This window comes from Triticum aestivum, chromosome 2B, assembly GCF_018294505.1.
Source record: "Triticum aestivum cultivar Chinese Spring chromosome 2B, IWGSC CS RefSeq v2.1, whole genome shotgun sequence".
In the NCBI taxonomy this organism is placed as follows: Eukaryota; Viridiplantae; Streptophyta; class Magnoliopsida; order Poales; family Poaceae; genus Triticum; species Triticum aestivum.
Window position 1 is genome coordinate 32,882,778 of NC_057798.1, and position 25,289 is coordinate 32,908,066.

The window sequence follows — 25,289 nt, forward strand, 5'->3', positions numbered from 1 at the left end:
GGTACTAAAGGGGGTCGCTTCCCGCCGCTTGGCCTGGCCAAAACAGGCCTTTAGTACCGGTTGGTGGCTCCAACCGGTACTAAAGGTGCCTACTATATATACTCGACTTACGAAATTTTCATTCATCCTCTGTTTCCGTCGTCTCCGTCGCCGTCGCCGCCCCCATCCCCGTCGCCGCCCTCGTCTCCGTCGCCGCCCCCGTCCCCGTCGCCGCCGTCGTCTCCGTCGCTGCCCCGGGCCCGCCCCCGTCCCCGTCGCCGCCCCCGTCCCCGTCGCCGCCCCGTCCCCGTCGCCGCCCCCGTCCCCGTCGCCGCCGTCGCCTCGCTGTCGCCGTCGCCCCGCTGTGAGCTCTCCCCCTCTAACCTCTCTCCCTCGCCCCCGGCGGCCAGCATGGGCGCCGCCCCTCCCGGCCCCGAGCACACACACACACACAAGCGCATGAATTAGTATATAATTTAGATAATTTAGATTATTATTATTTTAGTTATCAAAACACACACACACACACACAAGCATGAATTAGTATATAATTTAGATTATTTAGATTATTGTTGTTTTAGTTATCAAAATTTTTTATATGGAACACACACACACACATATGTATGAATTAATGCATGTATATATTAGTATATACGTATTTTGTATGTTTAATTAGTTTAGATTATTTAGATTATTATTGTTTTAGTTATCAAAAAAATTTATATGGAAATTAGTGTTTAATTAGTGTTTAGTTCGTATGGAAATTTTTTATGTTTAATTAGTATATAATTTAGATTGTTATTATTAGTATATAATTAGTGTTTAATTAGTATGGAAAATTTTTATATAATGTTGTTTTTCAGTTTTTTAATGGATGTATAGAAGTTGTGTTTTCTGTTTTTAGTGTTAGATGCTTAATTAGTATGAAATAGTATATAGATTTTTGAAATAGTAGAAATGTTAGAAATTTTAGTTATCAAAATCCAATCATTAAAAAAATATTACTTTTTGCGGGCATATAGCTAGTATTTGTTCTCGACGATGCCCGGCCCACATCCTCGCCGTCGACCCGTCCGCGACGACGTCCAGCCGACCCATGTCCGGGACTGGGCTCCGCCGGGCTGGCACTGGGAGGTGCTGCCTGGAGGGGCGCGCCGCTTGATGAGGAACCCGGCCCCGGGTCCCGTCGTCGACCCTGATCTCGTTTGGTGGCGTTCGCGTGGGCCAGTTTCGGTGCGGAGGGACCCGGCCCCGTCGGAGGTGGTACGTCGCCGTGTCAGGGAGGAGGACGAGCACGTCCATCGCTACATGGTTGCGTTAGAGGGCGGCAGGTTCTCCAATACCTGGCAGTATCTTCGGGGATCTCACTTCAGCTATGATCCTGTGAGGGTTCCTTCTCTTTGGGTGTCCACCGCCCGCGCCGCAGGAACCGCGAGTGTCCTAGATTCTTCTGTAGTATTCGATCTTTAATTAGCTAGCCAGTGATGTACTATTCAATATTATATATTATTCGAGACGATGTATTCGAGATTATATCTATTATTCTAGACGAAGTATTCGAGATTATATCTATTATTCGAGACGATGTAATTTGAATACTAAATTGTTTTATATTTCTTTTGAATTAGTTAAATAAAAGCTATGGCAGACAATACCGACAGAGAGGGAGAACAGACCATGTTCGATATGATACGCGGGCCAGATGATGATCAGAATGAAGAAGATTATGACGGCTCCGAATTTCTAAACAACACCGGAGAGGGTGATATGATATTCGATCGCGACGACCGAATTGATGAAGTCATGAACTACGATTATGACGATGACGAAGAACATGTTGATCCTGAAACAACAAAGACCGGCGAGGTTATATATTTATATAAGCAGGTATCTGGTGATCATCACATGTTTTAAATGACTTGAAGATATATTAACGAATCGATCTTTGTTCTTTCAGCCATCCGGATCGAGCAAATCTTCAGGCAAAAGGACGAAACGAGGCCCGAACAAAAAGTTGAAGGAGGGCGTAAAGTACAATATCGAGGCAGTCAGACCTAATGGCGAACCATTAGCGCCTAAGAAGATTGCGGACAAGTTCATTCGTCAGTGCGGAGTTCTTGTGAAGGACCAACTCCCGATCTCCCTTCAAGAATGGAGAGAGCCAGCAAAAGACAAAAGACAAAAAGGCAAAGAGGACGCTGCTCCACGTCCAGATGTTACTTTTGTCGACAAGAATCAAAAAGATCTGCTTTGGGATACTCTCATGGAACATTTCACCCTACCAGATCATTTCACAGAAGCAGATGTGCAGAAAGTCAAGGACGCTGCTCCTTAGGAAGATGGCGGTTGCATTCAAGAACCACAAGAATCGTGAATGGGACAAGTACGTCAAGGGAGGAAGGAAGACTCCAGTATTCGAGGGAACACTAGAGAACCAACGTGCTCATTGGGACGATTTCGTGAAATTCAAGGATTCGGAATTAGCTAAGGAACGGTCGAGAATAAACAAGAAGAATGCCGAAAAAAGGATAAGTTCCATAAGCTGGGGCCAGGTGGCTATGCGGTGGCAATGCCTAAGTGGGATAAGTCTGAGAAAGAGATGGAGGATGCAGGTGCCACTCCGGTTACTAAGAGCTGGCCCCCCAGGGTCAGGACTTGGTTCTATGCGCATGGGGGGGAGTTGGACCCGAAGACAGGCAATGTTTCGACGAGGGCAAGTCTGAAGGGAGCCGACGATGCGATACTTGTTGCAATAGAAGAGGCACGATCGGGGGTGTTCCAGCCCAACAGAGAGAACGACGAGCTTACGTGTGCCCTGGGAAATCCTGAACACCCGGGAAGAACACGAGGCAAGGGCGCTATTCCGTGGTATGAGGGGTTTTCAGACTGGAACACCGACTACAGAACCCGTGCGAGAAAGAAGATTGCGGAGGAGAAGAAGAGGAAGATGGAGGAGGAGCAGAGGAAGCGGGACTATGAACGCCTTCAAGGCCTAGAAGCAAGTCAAGCGGAATTGGTAGTCAAATTCCAGCGGCAGCAGGAGCAGATTGACTCACTTACCCAGCAAAGGGGGTCTCAGCAGCTGCAACAGCTAGCGAATGATCCAGCATTGGATAGCACCGCCCCATCCATGCCGAGAAGCAGCGTGGGTTCCGCCCCGGACGACGCAATGCTGGGTAGATACCCCGTGGATGACATCACGGAGAACACTAGCTGCGAGCTACACGTCAAAATGAAGAACATATCCATGAAGGTGGCGGACGTCGTTGCTTTTACAAATCCCCCCGAGGCAACCTTCCATTGCAACCCGATTCCAGAGGGCTATGCTCGTGTCTTGGTTGATGAGGTGGTGGACCCATATTCGGAGCTAGAGCTTGACTTTCCTGGAGGTGACGACGAGCGCTTTCTCGGAGACGCCAACCATCGTATCATCCTATGGGAAAAGGATTGCATCATCTTTCAAAGGTCACCGACACCGCGTCAGCCGACTCCTCGTCGAAGTCCGCCACCGAGTCAGCAGTCTCCCGCTCCTGCAAGTCCACCAAGTCCGGCAAAGTGTCAGGCCACTCCTCCTTCTCCAAGTCCGCCACAGCGTCAGACGTCCACTCCTCCTCCAAGTCGGGCACAACCTCAGGCCACTCCTCCTCCAAGTCCGGCACAGCTTCAGGCGGCCACTCCTCCTCGTCCAACTCAGCCCCGCCAGCCGTCTCCGCCGCCTCAGCAATCGCAGAAGAGACACCCCGCAGCTATGGTGCGTAGCGGTACGAGTCGAGGTAGTACAGGAAGTACAGGCGGAGGCAAGTGATATATATATATGGTCCAAGCCTCATGCCTCTTCCGCGGAGGGCTTATGATAGGTCCGAGGAGGAAATCGCAGTCATATCGAAGTCCGAGGTGGAAGCCCATTTTGCACCGAAACCGCCAACGCCGCCAAGGGAGAAAGTGTCTGAGGAAACGATTGACCACTTCATTCGTATGGCTCAACTACCAGCTCCCAAGCCTGTTGACACAGACTATGAGCGCCACATCACGAAGTTAAATCGAGCACGTCTATGTAAGGAGGCGAGCTCGGGATCGAGCAAACAAGAAGCAGCTGTCAAAAAATGCGGGAAAACCATTCCCCAGCTGGGAGAACATGCGGCGCAATCGATCCCCTCGCTTGTTGTGCCAACAACACGTGACAGTACGCACGCCCAATATTATTGTGGGCAAACAGTTTACGTTCCTGAGGTGGGCAATGTGGTAATAACGGAGGACCATATAATGCAGGCTGAAGTTCTCAAAATCACTGTTGGACAACTCCTCGAGATCGAGCCCATGCCTGTGCTTAGAGAGGATGAAATAAAACGGAAATATGTTTGGGGCCAACCTTTGGTCGAGCCAGACAAGGTCAAGAACCTCCCAACGAGAATGTATGAATTGCATCAATGGTACATGAACATTACCAAGATTTCCGATCGATTGTCCCTCATGGTGAATGTCAAGGAGGTGCATTACTACCATGAGAAATCTGTGTCCGTTGAGTATTCTGAACTGTTTCAGTTATACAATCAAGACGCACTCGACAAATCTATCGTCAGTTGCTATTGTCTGTAAGTGATTTCTTTCTGTAATTTAAGTCTCAAGCTAGCTGTAGTGATCCTTTTGATCAATCATTACCTGTAATTATCCTCACTCTATTCTTTTCTGTGGTATTATATGCAGGATGAAGATGTATGAAATGAGAAAAGGTGGACGCTATGGCATTGGGTTCATTGACCCAAACACCGTTAATGAATACACATGGAAAATAGATGCATGTCATCAAAAGGCCGTAGAGGACAGCATGCTAGAGTTCTTGAAGCGCCTCAAATACAATGAAGATATACTACTTCCTTACAACTTCCAGTGAGTCACACTGTCTTGTACTACAAATTCTCTGTTTTTGCCTACTAGCTAGCTACATGTTTTTGCTTATATATGCCCGCTTAATTAAGACATGCAAACGTGTGTGCATGCAGATTTTACTGGGTCTTGTGTATCATTAAAGTTGACGCCGGAACAGTTGAAATACTGGACTCACTACTCAAAGAAAAAACTGACTATAACATCTTGTTTGGGATAGTCAACAGGTAATTTCAATCATTATTAACTATATATCTCGGCCTATTTAGTTCGTCATTTCATGATATGAACTATTTAATAACCCCTTTATTCATTTTCTTTATCGGCGGGCAGGGCTTGGGCAAGGTTCATCAGCGTCACGGAAGGCGAATGGAAAGAAAAGCTTAAATGGGGAAGACCCAAGGTAAGTAATTAAGTAGTACTAGCTAGCTAGCTAGCTGCCATCTCTTTAATTATCATGCTTGATTAATTATTATCTGATCAAATTCCATTCTCGTAAAGGCCCTGAAGCAGGCGCAGGGGACTGATCTGTGTGCATTCTGCGTTTGCGAGAACATTCGCATGATGGCGTCCGAAAGGAGCAGATCTCAAAGACTGGAATGGGTACGCTTGTCAAAACACTATTCATAATTTTTACACCATTATCGATATCTAGTCACACAACTAATACACATGCATATTGATCTTCTTCTTAACAGTTCAGAGAGGTGCGGGCGAAGCTCCTAGAAACTGAGCGCGTAGAAGCACTTCAAGAGGAAATAGCGGGATTTTTGCTCGACCAGGTCATAAATCCGAAGGGAGAATACTATTACCCGCTACCGCCCCCATGAAAACCACTTCCAATTGTCATCGTGCTTCGAAGGCACCAATTAGGCTAATGCCACCGGCTCCGAAGGCAACATGCATATGTAGGAGAAATTGTATATAGCTATACATGTGTGTATGTGTAAATTAATTAATATGATGGTTTGTGAGACATTGATGATATATATATGCATGATTGGTTCTACTAGAAATTTTATTTATATCTATATCTATACTTCTATATCTATACTACTCTATAGTGTACGAGTTTTGAATTTGGTTCCCTTCTATCTCCTCCTATCATCCCAAACCAAATATCAGCCGTTGATTCAGCTCGCTGTGCTAAAATCTACCGTCAGATATTAACTAGACCCAATCGAACGGCTAAGATCTCACGGATTCGCAGTCGCCCCGCGCGCGCTCAAGTTTTGGGCGCCATCACCGCGGGCGAATGGTTTTCTGGAAGCACCTAGACTGTCCCCACCTAAATAAAATACCGATACAAAAAACAAACCCCGCACCATCTCTCTTCGCTGAAGCAGACTCTGTTTCTTCGCATCTGCACGCCCCCGCTGTCGCTCCGTACTCGCGCCGCCACAACTCGACAGCTCGGCCCTCCACCGCCGGCCTCCGGCCGCCGGCCGCGACAAGAGCTCCCCAGTTTCTCATATGTGCCAATTCGACTCCAATCGCTGAAACTTGGGCTGTCCAGAAGTTTCCCCTCAGGCGCTTACCATCCCTGAGTACTGTTCCACGTGCTCACCGCCACCGCTTCCTGGCATCTCCGCCCATACGTGCCTCAGGCCAATCCACCCCGGAAGTTGCTGCCGCTGCAGGTGCTAGCAGCCGGATGGTATACCAGTGCAGCCCAACCGATATGAGCACAACCTCACGCACCGGCAGCTTCGATGTGAAGAGGTAAGATACCATTGAAAAATTATAGAGGTGGTGCTAAGTTCTTTAATTTTCTGTATATCTTTTATTACTGTATATTAGATGCCATGAATCTGAACCCATATTTTGTATTTCAGTGTAGAAATCAAGAAATATGTCAGAGCATATTCTGCCCACCACGTGTTTGAGTTTATGTCCACAAAGTTTTTTTTTCGTTTCATTTCTGATATACTTCCGTGCAAGTGTTATAGCCATTTAAAAGCTCGTCTTCATTGATTTTAACGTTTGATTTATATATATATATATATATATATATATATATATATATATATAATAAATGCGTGCATGTTCCACTGTACCATGACAAAATGTGTACTGACCAAAGCATCAATACTGTCTAATATTATTGGAGTTTGTATCAAGTAATATGCAAAAAGAAAATGGTTTGTTGCAATAATTTTGATGTGACTTAAGCTTGGCGTGTATATACTGCTGCATTATCTTCCTATGCTTGTGCTAATGGTGTCTACTATGTTGCTCAGTGACTTATATTGCGGACAATTATCTAGGAAGCAAGTGAAAGGAAATTCAAGTAACCATACAACATCCATTGGAATGCCAAGACGGGCTCCTTTTCAAGATATTACAAATGTGGTTGACTCACATAGTTTATCAAAGATAAAACAAGGTATATTTTTAATATTTTTGGTCACCATATTTTTTAAACAATATTACAGCTTCTTAGATGTTGATATATAAATGAAAATAAACCTATGCCTTGTGTGTTAAAAAGAATGCTCACAGATTGTTCGAAATATTCTATTCATTTCAGCGCAAAAATATTCTTGGTTCAGCGGATCATCCAATTACTGGGACGAAACGATCAGTCAATCCATCTGGCATATCCATACAGTCAACTACTCCTTCGGCTGGACACATAACTCTACCAATAGATGCTTCCGAGCGTAAGCGTTATCGTGATCGGGAAAGATACTCGCGGATGACTGCAGAACAGCGTGCTGCCTACCTACAAAGAAACCGTGAGTACAAACGGAGAAGGAAAAATCCCGTTGAAGTTAGTAATAATGTACAATCTGGGAGTCAAACTTGTAACTGTACCAGTTTAAGCATGCAAGCAACAACTCTCGCCAGTACAAGAACAGAAGGTATATATTAATGCAATAATATTCTGTATTATTTTTTAATAACATGAATGGTCACTCGACCAGATTATGTTTTGTTTATCTCCGTGCATTTCTGATAATTAGAACATTAACATCCATTTACTACTCTGTTTTTTATTTGTCAATAAATATTATAATATATGTTTTTTTTTGCTGGAACACAGACCAATATTGGAGGTTTAAACTTTCTGTCCTACAATATCCTTTGAGTTGGCATAATCAGTCTGGTTGCTAAAAATTAGACTATGATCAGTCCATCTGACATATTAACAACATGTAATGTATCGACAGGTACTAGTCAACATAAGCGTATAGCAGCATTCCTGGACAAGGGCAGTGGACATAAGAGAAGGAGACTGTCTAATGGGGCAAGTTGTAGTACTACTGGAAAGGAAACACATGAACATGTTGTAGCCAATGAGCATGAAGACCATGACAGCACCATCTATGTCCCAAATGGTTGTTTTCCTGCTCTAGAAGGTAATACAATTGTTAAGGTGTACATAGGTATTTATAATGTATCGATCATTCTCAACTTTCCCTCTCCTAAAACATTAATTTACTAATTGACAAATTAATGTATAGATGAATCTGGGCAATCCGAATATATGACCGAGGATGATGATGAAGATGATGAGAGTTACATATTCACCGGACATGGTACGAATTAGTATGTGTTCTCAGTATAAAACAATGATTACTACCATTGCGACACTGTTTCCTCACTATTAGAAAAATGGACAGGAACTGAATGCATATCATCATATCAAGACCCAAACCATGCAAATTGTGGAATAAAAGATGATCCTTTTGATCGTATATATCGGAGTGTACCAAGTGGCCATCATGTTTTGGAGCTGGTACTTAACTGCACACATTGCAATGCAAAACGGTTCCAGTATGAGAATCCAACATTTTGTTGCATGGGTGGCAAGGTCAAGATAGTAACTCCAACTGTTCCTGCTGAAATGCGCCGACTATACACAAGTCAAGATCCTGATGCGAAGTACTTTCAGGATAATATCTGGTACTTCAATTCTCACTTTGATCTTGGAGATATTCAAGATTTGTTATATTCCATGGGAAAGGACATCAAGACCTTTGATCTTCCAAATCTGTTGGATGCTGATGACCTAGATAGCTTAGAGGCTAAAGAACTGACCGAAGAAATGTCTATTAAAGTTGCTAAAGAAGACCTGGAGCTGGAGGCAACTCTAAACAATGAACAACAACTTGCTTTTGATGAAATAATGGATCACGTGTTGCACACGAAGGGTAAGGTCTTCTTCATCGATGGTCCAGGAGGTACAGGAAAGACGTACCTTTATAAAGCTTTATTGGCTAAAGTACGATCCATGGGGTTGATAGCCATTGCAACAGCAACATCTGGCATTGCAGCTTCTATCATGCCTGGTGGCCGGACTGCGCATTCGAGATTTAAAATACCGATCAATGTTCAAGAGGATATTGTGTGCAACATCAATAAGCAGGGTGGGACATCTGAATTACTTCGAAGAGCATCTTTGATAATTTGGGATGAAGTCGCATGACAGAACGACAAGCTGTTGAGGCGCTGGATAGATCCCTGCAAGATATTACAGGTAATAGATCACAGTTTGGAGGAAAAGTAATTGTGTTTGGAGGAGATTTCCGTCAAGTCCTTCCAGTAGTTAGACGTGGCACTAGAGCCCAAATTGTTAATGCCACTCTTAAAAAATCTTATTTATGGAAGGATATAAGACAAATTAAACTCTGGCGCAATATGAGAGCACAAAAAGATCCATGGTTCTCTGATTTTCTCTTGAGAATTGGCAACGGTGTTGAAGAATCAATTGGTGAAGACTATGTGCATTTACCTGAAGAGATGGTTATAGGTTCCACAAATTTAGGTGCCTCGGTTAGTAAGTTGATAAACGAAGTATTTCCTTCACTTGACAAGAATGGAAGATTGCCGACTTATATAAGTGCTCGTGCCATTCTTTCCACAAAAAATGAATACGTGGATGAATTAAATATGAAGCTTATAGACCTATTTCCTGGAGAAGAGAAGGTCTACTATAGTTTCGATTCAGTAGTGGATGATACTCACAATCACTACCCACCCGAATTTCTAAATTCTCTCACACCTAATGGCCTACCTCCACATGTTCTCAGGTTGAAAATATATTGCCCTGTGATCTTGCTTCGGAATTTAGATCCTCATAATGGATTATGCAATGGCACAAGGCTTATTATTAAAGCATTTCAAGATAATGTTATTGACGCTGAAATTATCGGAGGACAGCATGCTGGAAAGCGAGTATTCCTTCCAAGAATTCCTTTGTACCCTTCTGAAGATGATGGGCTTCCCTTGAAGTTCAAGAGAAAGCAATTTCCAATTCGTCTTAGCTTTGCAATGACAATCAATAAAGCTCAAGGCCAAACCATTCCACATGTTGGTATCTACCTTCCAGAACCTGTTTTCTCTCACGGTCAACTATATGTTGCATTGTCTCGAGGTATATCAAGGCAAACAACAAGAATACTTGCCAAGCCAAATAAGGATATTGACCCATCGGGAAAAAGTACCAAAAATATTGTCTATAAGGAGGTTTTGGCATGATTAGTGTACAGAATGCAGCACTGCCTTTGTTTCATATATGTGAGCATGCTTTGCTTTGTCTTATAATATTGGTATGTTGATAACTGTTGCGATCTTTTTATATAAGTATAAGCATATATTAGAATCATGAATAGCAATAGGCTTTATATTCTAATCTGTTCTACAAATACATGAACACATACTGTTTTCTCTTCGGAGAAAGTATGGATGGATTGTTGTAGTTATAGGTTTGTGTCTAGAATATCATCTATTAGATTCAGGTCCTTGTTCTATGATGAATACACTGAATCATTTTTATGTGCAAGCCATGAATTTGCTTCACTAAGCTGAAATTTAGACATACATTGTTTGATTCTGCTAGCCTTAGATTGCACAGAACCATGTTTGACATTGCAGACTGGTTTATACTATAGAAGGCGTCGTTTCTATACTGTCGTTAAATACTTCTTCACCTAAGAATTTTTTGTCTCATTAATTAATTTGACACTCTCTTTGTTGGCAGGGTCAATTCGAATCATGTGCCTTTCTGGATCTTGAACTGGCGATCTCCGTGAATAAGAGGGATCTCTCCTCCTTGTGTTTCCTGTTCGACAAAGTAAAAAAGAAACTTGCTTCTCCATGCTATTTCAGGGTTTCTTTCAAGGGTATAAGGAGAGTGTAATCCTTTAGTAGTCCATAGTTTAGCTATGCAGGCGTCATTGGTTTCTGGTTAGATGATACCAAGCGCCTTGCCTTGGAATATTTTGTAAATTGTTTAACAGCGCGTTGCAATAAAGTTTTCTCTTTCATGTAAAAGAAATGTTAGCCATGTGCTTTTATGATCTGTGTGGTAATGCCAAGCTGGTCAAACTACTCTATGTGAGAGTGAAATGTTAAACTGAGCAAACTGCTTTGTCATGTTTCACTGAATATGCACCATACATCACGCCCAGTGGCGGAGGTAGAGGGTGTCCAGGGTGGGCCATGGCTGGCCCACCCTGAGATTTGGAAATACTTTTCATATACATAGAAGAAAGGCTAAAAACTAAAAGAAAATAAATAAATGTACATGTACACTAGCACTGCTGGTCCACCCTGGCCCAGTGGGCTAGGTCCGCCACTGATCACGCCCATTGCACCTACAGGCAGAATCACTGGTATATTTAACGCCATTTTCATTTCACACAAGATAACTCCAACATTACAATTTCATCAACAAAATACTGGCATTTCATTCCTATACTTTGGACCATCCCCACTACCACACTTTGACAAAATAATAATACCGTTTTCATTGCAGATCTCAGTAATTCTTTGCACACAAAAGAAACTTTATGTTTGTCTACAGGGAGTACCCCCCCCCCCCCTATATGATGTGCTATCTTTGAAACTTTGCTCCCTGATGGCCTGGCGGATTTTCCCAAGCATCAGGGTCAGCGGCTCAGGATAGTGGGGGGCGTCGCAGTTTTGAGAGAGGCGAACCGTTCGTGCACTTCCACAAACTGAATTTTCAGAAGCCACTCTCTTAGTATTATTATTACTAATTTTATTTGTACTGACGAACATGTGGAGACGTGCATTGCACGTGCACTTTTAGTAGTATATATATATGCATAACGTGTACAATGTGTAGTATCGTAAAATACCAGCAAACGAAAAAGAATTAAAATGAAAACACAAAATTAAATGAAAAAGAAATCATAAAACTAAAAAAACACCAAACCTTATAGTACCGGTTGGTCTTACCAACCGGTACTAAAGGGCTCCAGGCCCCTGGAGCTGGCTCGTGCCACGTGGTTTCCCTTTAGCACCGGTTCGTGCTGAACCGGTACTAAAGGGGGGGGGGGGGGGGCTTTAGTGCCCACACTTTAGTGCCGGTTATGGAACCGGCACTAAAGGGCCTTACGAACCGGTGCTATTGCCCGGTTCTGCACTAGTGCATGTGGTCTCAAATCTTGCGTAATAAGTATTTGCACACGAAAACGCTTGCCCAGGTTACCATCAGACCCACTGACTCGCCGTTCTGGAAGGGACTTATGAGAGTGAAGGACATGTTCTTTCGTAGGGTCAAATTCTTGGTTGGCAACGGGATGTCAACAAGATTTTGGAAGGATACGTGGCTAGGAGAGACGCCTCTGGCCTTACAATACCCTACCCTCTACAATATTGTGCAACGAAAGGAGGAGTACGTAGGTATAATCCTTCAAACTATCCCCTTGAACATCCAGTTCAGACGTACGTTAGTGGGTGAGAGGTGGACAGCCTGGATGCACTTGGTTCGGAGGTTGATTGAAGTTCGACTCTCCGACATGCCGGACTCAACAAAATGGAAGTTAACTAAAAATGGGATATTTACTGTGAAATCTTTTTATACGGATTTGATTAATTCTGGCCCCTCTCAAGGTCTTTGCATATTTGGAAGGTTAGAGTTCCTTTGCGGATCAAAATCTTTATGTGGTTTGTTCACAAGCAAGTTATTCTCACAAAGGACAACCTTCTTAAGAGGCGATGGGTAGGAAACTCGCGGTGTTGTTTTTGTGCTCAGGATGAGACAATACAACATTTATTTATTGATTGCCCACTTGCCAAGTTACTTTGGAGAACGATTCATATAGCCTTTAATATCAATGCTCCGGTAGATATTGCGTCTATGTTTGGGACGTGGTTAGCTGGGATTGAACAGAACATGTCAGCTCGTATTCGGATTGGAATATGCGCGCTATTATGGGCCATATGGAACTGCAGAAATGATATGATTTTTAACAGACGACACAACTTAACTTTTTTGCAGATTATCTTCAGAGCTACAGCTTGGATCCGTACGTGGTCCTTACTCACTCCTATGGACTCCAGGGAGCCTTTGGTTACTCGGTGCAACCAATGGGAGATGGTGGCTCGGGGTATATTCAACCGGTTCGGATGGCGTTCGCACAATAGGATAGGAGTCTAGAGAGCTTATCCTTATTTTTACCGCTCCGGTTGTCTTTGCCAGCTTGTATTTTTGCAGTTTTTGTTTTTTTTGTTTTGCTCCGTTTGCGAGCTGTAAGACAATCATGACGCTACTTTCTGGATTTTTAATAAGAGGGCCGTATGCATCATCATGATGCAGAGGCCGGGTGCAATGCCTCCATTTCCAAAAAAGAAAACAATGTGGACCGTGTTTGACGTTTCATTCTGTTTCGGTGATGGTTGCGCAGCGAACCACCGGTTACAAATGATTTGTGCTATTGTCTGTCATTTTAGTCTGTCCTGACTGCTGTGTTTGGTGATACCGGTGTTAATTTCACATTGATCGGTGGTTCTCCAATTTTCATTTTCTATGCTAGGCTGATCGATTTGTTGCAACTTTTTTTTATCTCAATATATATTGTTTTGATCTTTCTGTGCCACGGTGGCGGTGAAGAATCTGTTGACTATAGCTGTCGATTCTACCTTGGAAGCACTTGTCTAGAGCTGGCTAAATTCCTAGCTTTGTAGACAAGTGCTTCTAAGATTTGCGTGTGTTCCTTATTCCCAGCTCCAGATGCACCTTCTGAATATCCATGTCAGCTACCATTTGCACTGCTTGACGGCACGCGAGAACTTCTGAAACTCCAGGGTCGGGCGTGCTCGGGAAGAACCAACTAGCTCCTCCACCGTATGCACCATCATGGTCCCGAAGGACTCCTCCTCCTCTCCCTATATCTTGTGCCTTCAACATCACACAATCCGTATTAACTCTTATCCATCCCAGCTCCGGGGGCTTTCCTGGCTCAGTTTGTCTCTGGGAATGGATTCTAGCTTGTTTATCATGAACCTCTAGCCACTCTTGCATGTGATGATGAACCTTCTCTGCTACAGCAATCTCTCGCTTCGTTCCTTGCTAGCCATAGGCCGTAAAGTCCCTGGATCATTGTTTGTCTCTCCGCTTCGCCTGCATCAGCAAACCAGTCCTGCAGCCAACTCGTAATAGCAAGAAGAGACGTCAAGGAAGGAAAATTATTACAGGACGGGACCGGAGCAGGCAAGCCCGGTCCCGAACTTCCACTATATACTTAGATAAGTTGCCATAGTCGGTTCGTTACAAACTGTATGGGACGATATACTTAGATACGTACATAGATAAACTGTCTCTATATTTTAGTAGATCTGGTTCAGTTTACAGAGATTGACGGTCATCATAGGCCGTTCATGGTATAAACACGCCATATTTAGCTCAACCGTACCCATATGATGTCGATTATCAGAGTGGTTCACTGAAACATATAGTCTAGGAATTCTGACAGATGCTCCAGAATTTCGTACTGCTGATCCTTTCTCCCTTTCCCCACCCCCGCCGCCGCTCCCACGAGCGGGCCGGGGGAAACCTAGCTCCGCCCCCAGCCTCTCCTCCTTCGGCCTCCTCCTCCCTCGCCGCCGCCTAGGGGTGCTGCCGGGCGAAGCCCGGTCGGCGTGGGCGGCGGCGGGGTCGCTCCATCTCCTCCTTGCGGAGCTCCTGGCCGGCGTGGGACGGCGGGCTGCAGGAGGCGTCGGGCTGTGGCGGGGCTCGACGGCGCGGATCCGGGAGCTCCTGGTGGTGCCGGCGTGTCGGCCCCGCTGGTGCCTCGTGGTGGCGTGGCGGCTGCCTGGTGGGGCGTGCGTGGGCGTGATTCGGCGGCGGATCTGGCCAGGCGGCGCGGGCCGCGGGCGGTGTGGGCGGCGGCTGGGGTCCGGCTTCGGGCTCCCGGCGGCTGAGATGGTTCCTCTCCGTCGCGGGCGTGCGGCGGTGGTGCGGCTCGGCCGGTGGCGGTCCGGCGACCTAGTGGTGGTGGCCGGCGGTGCTCGTGGTGGTGGTGCTTCCACTTGGCGGCTCTCTGTGCGGGGAGGCGGGGGAGCGGCTTGGACAGGGCCGGCGGCGCCGACGGCGTGCCGGCTGCAGCGCGAAGGCGGGAACTTTACGGGCCTCGGAGATCCCGGCCGGGCCTGTGCGGCCACGGGCCTGGTATGTTCCTGCTATTGCGTCCGGTCAGCTACCGTCATCGACGGTGGAGGTGGGGCCCTCCCGCGTGCCGACGGTGCTGCTGCCCTAGTCCCGGCTCCTCTTCTTCACGGTGCAGGCCATGCTTCGCGGTGCCGTGGTGAGACAGCGTGGGAAGCTTCATGTCCGGGTTGGCGCAGGGTGGTGGTCGGTTTGGTGGCGAGCTCCGGAGTGCCTGAGGTGAAAGTTGGGATCGGGAGAAATCCCTGTTGGCTTGACCGACACCGACGCGGTGGCGCATGAGGGTGCCGCCGGACCTTGCTGGAGGGCGTCGGGGCTACCCTTCCTCTCTCCTCACCGCGTACCGGGGGGAAACCCTTGGCAGCAGCGTCGTCATCGTCGCATCCCTTCTTGGAGGTGTTGTTTGGTACCGGCGCTTCGGAGGCTCGGAGCTGGGTGGGCGATCTTCGGTGGTTGCAACGGCCACGAGGCTTCTTCCTTTTTTGTCGATCTGCCGTTGTCGGCATTTGTTTCTCTTTCATTTTCTTTTTCATTTCTTTTGGGCGTGACTGTGCTGCTTCCGCCCCAACACCTATCGTTTGTTGTCTCGGTTGGTTGCTTTGTATACAAAGCGGGGGGAAACCCTTTTTCGGCAAACATATAGTCTAAGATGGACTTTTCTGTTTTAATATTGTTAGCATCAGAGGTGGGCTAAAATCATTTTCCTTGCTGCCTCTTTATAGTCTATTTGTAGAACAACAAAGAATAGCATGGAACATATAAATACCATGGACCACAGGCATGATTTATTCTGCAGTGTTGTACAATACTACCTTGTACAATATTAGTAGTAGTACATCAGTAAATAGCTTGACACTCCAACACACCATCTAGGTCTTACAAGCAGTTACACTACACACGCATATAATGAAGAACTACATCTTTAATGTCGAAATCGCCAACTTGATAATCAGTTCATCCACGGATATCGAGTTGGTATGGCCTGTTATAAGTTGGTGGTTTGTGATTAATACCACGAAAATCTCCCACGGAGACATCACGGTGGGACTCTATGGTAGTGGTAGTTTCAACATTTGCTATTTCAGCATTATTTCTCACACCTCCTGCATTGGTCGCACCAGAAACACGCCCACCAAGGGATGAAGTCATCCCGCTAAAGGATGCTTTGTGCTCTGCATTCGTCACTTTGCGAGAGAATACAACTTGGCTCTGGTGTGCACCGTCCTCCAAGACATTGTAGGAGAGCATAATTGCAAGGACAAGTAGTAGGCCAACAGTGTTTCTCTTCGCCATTTTCCCTCTGGACGAGTTAACAAATTTTTGTTATCTAATATGTGCATGTAACTAAGCAAGAAATCAAGGGAAATAATTTCATGACTATGAGCCATACTAGCTATATGCTACAAGAATATTGAAAATAGAAAGTCAAACAAGGAAGGGTTGAAGATCATGAGCATTTGTCGACGTTCAAGATGAGATTATATGTATCTATAGAGGCGTAAGCGACTACAACAAAGAGTTTACTAAGAGTGTACATGAATGAATTGCTTAGTTGTTGGTTAACCATGCATTAATTTGGAAATTGTATAACTATAATAAAGTGGCTTTCAAAATTATCTCTTGAAAGATTTTTTTTTCCATTCTGGAACCTAGCTAATGGAGTAAAGATCCTATATGATCTAACAAGATCAATTTCAAGCATGTTGGTTGGAAGTAAATTGTGCAAGTTCAAATTAATGTCTTGTCTATTACTCAAAAACAATAGGTCAAGCATTTGCATAGAATGACAAATATTGAACCTCAGGTGTTAGTGGAAATATTGTTAATTGATTCTATTTATTAAAACACCCTATGGTGGCACACAATTAAGTAAAACACATGGTGAATTTTCAAAGACATTATTCTGGCCATTGGTCATAATTATAAGCACAAAAACTCTCACAACTACCTAGTTTTTGTGAACATGCATGTATTAGTTTGTTTCTAATTGCACAACATAATCTTTTATTATTGCATGGTTTTGATAATCATGAGATTATTGCATGGTTTTGATAATCATGAGATCCCGATGTTGGAGCTTACTAAAAATGAATTATAAGTTATTGTATTAAACAACAATATAGAACACATGCATTGAATCAAACATGGGAAAACATTATGGCAACTTACATGTTTCAAGCAACTCCCTGCTGGCAAGTATGTAACACTTGGAGTAGTTAACATACCTATATATAAGAGAAAGACTCAAGGTATAACTTGACAATAAAGATAACCATCTCTTCTATATGATAGTGGATGTCAGGCACGCGCAACTTTTACATGAATAATAATCATGGACAAAAATTAAATTATCTTTGACATGTTCAGGGGAAGCTGAAGTGGAACGCATAATTTGTAACCAACATAAAAAGAAAGTTATACAACTGCACTCTTACCGAACAACCACTTCGGTTTGTCGGATTATCTGAAGATATTGTTTAGTCCTTGTACTTCCTCAGTTCCTAAATATAAGTCTTTCTAGAGATTCCACTACAAACTACAAAGGATGTATATAGACATATTTTAGAGTGTAGATTCGATCATTTTGCTTTGTATGTAATCATAGTGGAATCTCTAGAAAGACTTATATTTAGGAACGGAGGGAGTATATCTTTTCATTTTCCAGCACGTAGTTACATTTAAACTTTAAATTGCTTTTCATTGTTAAACCATATATGGTTGGTTAATTAATTATATTTCCAAATGAATGGGCAAAACTTTTCATCATGGTTTTAGCACACCTAGATATACTTATTATTCTTCGTTACTCAAAAGGAAAAGGCATTTGTTATTGTCTTGAACAGTTTTGAGAAGATAAGTAGCCTCATTTTACACCATTGGATATGGTATATATCATGATTTGCTAACATAGTCTAGGTTCTGGGAATATATCATCATAGGTCATAGATCTTTACTTTCCCCTTGTCAAAATATAGCATATATAATGTCATGATCGCTAAATTTAACTTTCTTTGCATCCCGCAAAGTTACCTGAACACTACTTGTGCATGTAAATTCAACTTTCTAATCTTTGAAAGGAAAAAAATACAACCTTCTACACATGCACATGTTATGTGGCATCCGGTAACAAAGAATAAAAGTGTAGCTAGCTTGTAGTAATGAATGTTTACCCTACTCGAGACGAGCTAGCAGATCTATCTCTTAAACCTTTATTACATATCTAGATAGATTACCATAGACGGTTCATTTACAAACCGCATGGGACCATATATATAATGCCTCAGACAGTTCAAAAATAAATAATTGTCTTAGATATATATCGTTGAGAATCCGTCTTTAAGATTTAGTACATCTGGTTCAGTTTAGGGAGATTTTTGGTCATCACAAGTGGTTCATGCTGCAATGATGACACATTTTAGCACAACTGTCTCTGCTGGCGATTACGAGCAAGGGGCTCATTGAATTGTCTACGATGGTTTCTGTATCAATATTGTTTTTGCTGCAGAGGTAGACGGGATCATTTCTTAGCTAGGTACCACTTTTTTTATCTTGTTCTTGTTGAAATACTACCAGGTCGAGTTTCACCAACCATGAAGGTAGCAAACAGCATCAACTATGCTTTTCAGCCTGTGAAGTCTCCTAGCTAATTGGTTTGGATGAAGGCACACACATCACTAATTCTAGCTAGCCACTAATTCCTGCCAGCTAGAAAGGTCTTATAGCTGATGAGACAAAATCATCTCTCCAGTAACGCTATCCCCATCCTATAACATTTCTTTCAGTATAGAAATCGTCATTATGCTTCGTAGCCAGGTAGACCTTATCATTCAGTATATATTGGTTGACACTTAGTGCTCATGTTTTCCAGCGAATGCTGTCTTATATTGCAAGAAAAATATTGGTGTGCATGTGACTTTCACAAACATACATAGCCCATTTCTATGCTGCTACCAAAAAGTAATTATTTCTCATGAGAAATAGTCCTCCTGAAGAAAGATCAGCCGTTGTCTCTAGTCCATCTAGTACACTACGTATGATATCATGATTTGCTAGCATATCTAGAGCGATCATGATCCCTCCATGAACGTAATTAATATACCTTGCAGTGTGCTTTGCTTACAAAAGCATCTTATGTTGGCACAGCTCATGATTTTGTAGGAATGCTATCAGTGTATTAATTAATAAATATCATCATTGATTCGGAAAAATGTTTAAAAGATAGTTTAGAGACCCTCTGTTTGCGATTGATTTTTATTTTATCTTTTGCGAACAGGATGCAATTGATATTAATTGAAAAGCAGGCTAATAGATTAGTTTGATTCAAAAGTACAATGGATCTACTCTTATACCACTCTTATCTAATTCACACAAGTCCTTGTTATCTTAATTATATTCTCTCATTAGTAAATTTTATTCACATAGTCAAATCCATTATATATCAAACAAATCATTTTAATTGGTTATTCAAATTTAATAAGAGTCTTTAAAAAAAATTAAACTTTGAAGAGAAATTCTGAGAAAAAGTACCTGCTTTAATGGGCTCCGCCAATTGCGCACCATTGAAGTTTAGATGTGAACGGACCAGCAAGTAGGATTCCGTGTCTCGCACCTTGGCTCACTGTTTTTGTGTGGTTACTATTTTATATGTTATATAAGGAATAAATAATTTTTCAATAAAATCATGAATTTAATGCATAAGAACTTTTTTATAAATTTTTAAACATTTTTTGAATATTTGGTCATTTCTAAAATTCATGTACAGTTTTAAAATTGTTGAAGCATTTCTAAATTGTTGAATATTTTTTATAATTTACGAACACCTTTCAAATGTGGTGAACATTTTCAAAATTCATGAGTACATAAAAAAATTGTTAATGATTTTTGCTACTAATGAATGTTTCTTTTAATTCCTGAAAATTAATGAATCTGTGAACATTTTTTAGCTTAATAGCAGTTTCTAAATTCATAAATATTGTTTTAATTCATGAACATTTTTAACATTTGTGCGTATATTTGAAATTTGTGATCATTTCTAAAATGTATGAACTTTCTAAAATTGATGATTTTTTTTAGAGTTTGGGAACCAGTTTTCAAATATCTGAAATGTATATTTTATTCCTGAGCACTTTTTCTAAATTCATGAGACATTTTTAATTTACAATATAGGAAAGGCTCCAAATTTTTCATTAAAAACCAGCTCGAAGACTGAACATGGCGCACTTTCTGCAGTCTACTGTTGCGATACAGCGCGAGCGCTATGTCTCGCATGAAGCAAGAACATAGCAAGCTCTCGCTGAAGGTTTTCCCTCCTTCCGCGTCTTATTGTTCCGGCCCATTACCATGCACACAGTAAGTAAAAAAACAAAGAAAAGTGGAGTAGCAAGGTTCGAACCCTGGCCTGCACGGATATCGCCAGCGCTGCTAGGAACTCTGCCACTCTCCATTCGTGGTACTACAAGAAGAGCTGTTCTATAGCGTGATTCTCATCAACACTTCCCCTGGCTAAAGATATCTAACATGCCTAAGGGTACATCCTACTTGAGGCAATTCAAATCGGGTTTCTTTCCTTTTTTTGGTTTTCTTTGGATTCTTTTCTTTTTCCTTCTCTTTTTTCATTATTGTTATGCATTTTGTTTCTTTGCTTTTTTTTTTCTGAATTTCTTTGTTCTTTCTGGTTATTATGCTACATTTTTGTACATGTCAACAATATTTTTCTAATACACGTCTAACATTTTTCAATACAAATCAAACATTTATGTAATACATGGTCAACATTTTTTATATAGATTTTTCAAATGTTTGATAAACAATTTCCAAATACAAGATTAACATGTAAATACATGGTAAATATTTTTTATTTATATCTTTAACATTTTTATTTATTTTTTGACAGTTCAAATAAAAATATTAACATTTTTTCAATAGATTGTCTACATTTTTTCTATACCCGTTTGACATTTTCCAAACGCTTGATTAAGAAAATTTAAGAACTTGTTCAAATTATTTTTTAAATGCTGGATTAACAATTTTATATACATGATAAAAAAGATCATCATGTTTTAATACATGATTAACATTTTTCTATACACATTACAATTTTCCAAATGCTTGATTAACATTTATGAAAATACTTGTTCAACATTTTTCAAATGCTTGATTTACATTTTTATTTACATGATCAAAAAATTTCATTAATTTCTAATACATGATCAACATTTTTTCTATACACATTTGAATAGAATTTTTCAAATACTTGTTCAACATTTTTTCAAAATGCTTGATTAAAATATTTATATACATGATCAAAATATTTCATCATTTATTTAATACATGGTAAAAAACTATTCTATTTATACTCAACATTTTTCCATATGTTTGACTAGCATTTTTCAAATACTAGTTTGACATTTTTCAAATACTTATTCAAAAAATTTCAAATACCTTTTTCAACATTTTTCTCAAATGTTTCGTAGATTTTTTTTGTAATATATATATTTAGAATATTTGAAAGTATAAAGAAAAATACAAAATAACGCAAAAAAGAAAAGAGATAACAGAAAAAAGAGCCCGTGGCTAGCGGCGTGCGTGGGCCGGCCCATCTCGGTCGCCCATTTAGCGAGTCCGAAGGTGGACATTCAGAAGGCGAGACATAGGGACGCCCGTGATATAGGGCCTAGCAAAGAAAACTGCTAGTTTCTAGTGATCAGATCTAGTAGTAATTATTTCTAAGCGGAGAGCTTTTACGTATCGTTTCCCCTAGTTTCTAGGGTTCCACCCTTCCTCTGGCGATCTGAGCCAGAGCCCACGTCAAATCTCGCCGGTTGTCGCTCTCCTTCGGCCGCCGGTGAGATCCACCATATCCCGCCGTGTTCACCAGCTTGCATGGCGGATCCAACGCGACAGGAGCCAGGGGGGCAGGGAGAGGAAATGGCGGCGGATGTAGGGTTAGGGTTTGGGAGGCCGAGCAGATCTGATGCAACGGGGGGGGGGGGGTCGAGGGGGGAATGAAGCCAAGGAGGAATCAGGGAGGATAATAGGGGGAGGAACAATTCATCGGCTAGAGGGAGCGAGGCGGAGGGAGGGGTGGATGAGCATGAGGCGTACTTTGGATCGGGACCAGATTTTGAAGATCAGTTTGCTAGCATGAAGTTACATGGGAGGGAAGAGGAAGATCTCAATTTCTCGGAGGAAGTGGAGACTTGATCAAGGATGTACGTTGGTTAGCACTGTTTCGAGTCCACACAACTAAGCCGTTCAGCCACGCGGCGCTCTTGACGCAAATGCGCAATGCCTGGTCGGCGGCACAAGGAGTCACCTTCAATATTAAGGGGCCAAATCTGTTCCTTGTCCAATGCCACTGCCTGGGAGATTGGAGGAAGATCATGGAGGGGGGCCATGGCTGTTTCGGAGGGCGCCTGTTGTGCTGCAGGAGTATGATGGTTTCTCCGATATTAATGGGTATAGACTGAATAAGATCCTGCTATGGGCCCGAGTCAAGGGCTTGCCGGATGGCCTAACAAGAAGAAGGGAACTGGCGGAGAAGGTAGCTGCAAAGGTCGGGGACCCTCCGTATACAGTGGTGGTTAATGAGGGCATGATAAACCCGGCAAGTACACTACGCACCAGGGTTTTTGTTGATGTCAATGAGCCACTGGTTAGGTTTGTGTCGTGGTTCTAAGTCTGACAGTAGAATAGGGGTAGTATAACGGAGCATGATCTATCGAGATGCATATGGGTGACGCGGTGGTTTTAGCGAGTTCGGGCCTCTCACGGTGGAGATAACAACCCTACGTCTCGTGCTCCGGAGAGGCTTTGTTTTATCTGAGTATATATCCGGAGATTACAATGAGTGTGATAGAGAGGAACGGATCCCCATGCCTGAGCTTAAGTCCTGGGACTAATGGTGAAAAGAGAGAGAGGTGGAAGCAGACCCCCTAGTCTAGTGGTGGGGGTGGCTTATATAGAGTGCGCCACCCCCTCACCTCCTATGTTACAAAGTGGGGTATGAATGCTATAATGACAGCCCACTATTAAGCCTTCACTATTAGAAAGATGCCGACTGCTTTGCTGCCTGCTGGTCTTCGTATATCCGAGTGAGTCGTACGGTCGAGTGGTGAACTGTCATCCGAGTGGATGGTATGTTGCTTGGTCGAGTGGACAGTGTGTCTGTATGAAATTGACCTGGACCCACAGGTTGTGTGGACCCCACGCTTCATGATACTTCGACCCTTCGTGGGCCTACCTGTTATGTATATCCCCAACATTAGCCCCCGAATCGATTGCAATTTTGCAGAACGAGTTGGTGTAAGACACAGTTTGGTCCGAGTGATTACAGAAATACTCGGTACATGTCGTCGCGCTTTCAGACAACCAAGGTTTGAACAAAATCTCAATGGATTCCGGTACCATGCTTCCCGACTGATCGAGGTATGTGTCTGTGAGGAGCAACTTGGTGACATTCGTTCATCTCTCGGGAGAGGTTTAACTCATGATCTGAGTATGGGTGTGTCATTAGATCTGTGCGACCAGATTGACACATGGACTGTTCTCTTAGAGAGATGCCATTCTTATCCCGGAGGAACGTCAATACGAGTCGGTTTTAGATCCACACTTGTGAGTTTCACACTTTGAGTCCTAGAAGAAGGCTCAAAACAGGTCCACGGAGGAGCGTTAAACTCGCCTTATAGAATATTTTTTGGAGTGATTTGGAGCTGGGCCTGCATCGAGTAACTGATTACTCGGAATTTCTTCACGCCTGGAACATGTCTTTTTTGTTGTTTGGCCGTCACTCGGGTTGGGCGGACCGTTCCGAGTGGATACCATTCCAGTGGGGGCACGCTGAGTGCACCCACTGGGTGTAGTCCCCGAGACTGCTGTCGACTGCGGGCAGTCGGCGGGAGTCTTAGAGCCTGTCTTTTTGTTGTTGTTTGGCCGTCACTCGGGTTGGGCGGACCGTTCCGAGTGGATACCATTCCAGTGGGGGCACGCTGAGTGCACCCACTGGGTGTAGTCCCCGAGACTGCTGTCGACTGCGGGCAGTCGGCGGGAGTCTTAGAGCCTGTCTTTTTGTTGTTGTTTGGTCGTCACTCGGGTTGGGCGGACCGTTCCGAGTGGATACCATTCCAGTGGGGGCACGCTGAGTGCACCCACTGGGTGTAGTCCCCGAGACTGCTGTCGACTGCGGGCAGTCGGCGGGAGTCTTAGAGTCTGTCTTTTTGTTGTTGTTTGGCCGTCACTCGGGTTGGGCGGACCGTTCCGAGTGGATACCATTCCAGTGGGGGCACGCTGAGTGCACCCACTGGGTGTAGTCCCCGAGACTGCTGTCGACTGCGGGCAGTTGGCGGGAGTATGAGAGAACTAAAACTCTTCTTAGCTGGTACTGATCGAACTTGTTCTTCTCTGACTTGGAGGTCGAGTAATACTGGAGATGGGTTTGCATCGAGCAAAATGTTTCTTTCTGAGTTCTCTTCCAGTGGGGGCACGCTGAGTGCACCCACTGTGTGTAGTCCCCGAGCCTCTGTCGGACTAGATGAGTCTGGCAGAGGGTTTAAGTCTCTCGGTAAACCTCCATGCAGTTGGCATGGCAAATATCTTTGTCTGGAATTGAATCAATCGGATGGATGCGTAACGAGGTGGTTGTACGAACGATGAGTAAGGTCGCCTGTACGATTCAGCGATGGCACTTCATTTTTACCCTTTTGCATGAAAAGGGGTATTTATCCAAGTGGACGTGCTGAAGGAAATATGCCCTAGAGGCAATAATAAAGTTATTATTTATTTCCTTATAATCATGATAAATGTTTATTATTCATGCTAAAATTGTATTTACCGGAAACATAATACATGTGTAAATACATAGACAAACATAGTGTCACTAGTATGCCTCTACTTGACTAGCTCGTTAATCAAAGATGGTTATGTTTCCTAACCATGAACAAAGAGTTGTTATTTGATTAACGAGGTCACATCATTAGTAGAATGATCTGATTGACATGACCCATTCCAT

At 43.2% G+C, this 25,289-nt stretch overlaps 1 long non-coding RNA gene across 1 annotated transcript; it reads right to left on the reverse strand.

The window, feature by feature from the left end:
• Nucleotides 1-16,067: 16,067 nt before the first annotated feature.
• On the reverse strand, nt 16,068-17,504 carry LOC123040188 (uncharacterized). The gene is made up of 2 exons (XR_006418071.1): nt 17,453-17,504; nt 16,068-16,583 (listed from the first exon to the last, which is right to left on the reverse strand). It is a non-coding gene; the product is annotated as an uncharacterized lncRNA (long non-coding RNA).
• Between the last annotated feature and the right edge of the window lie 7,785 nt (nt 17,505-25,289).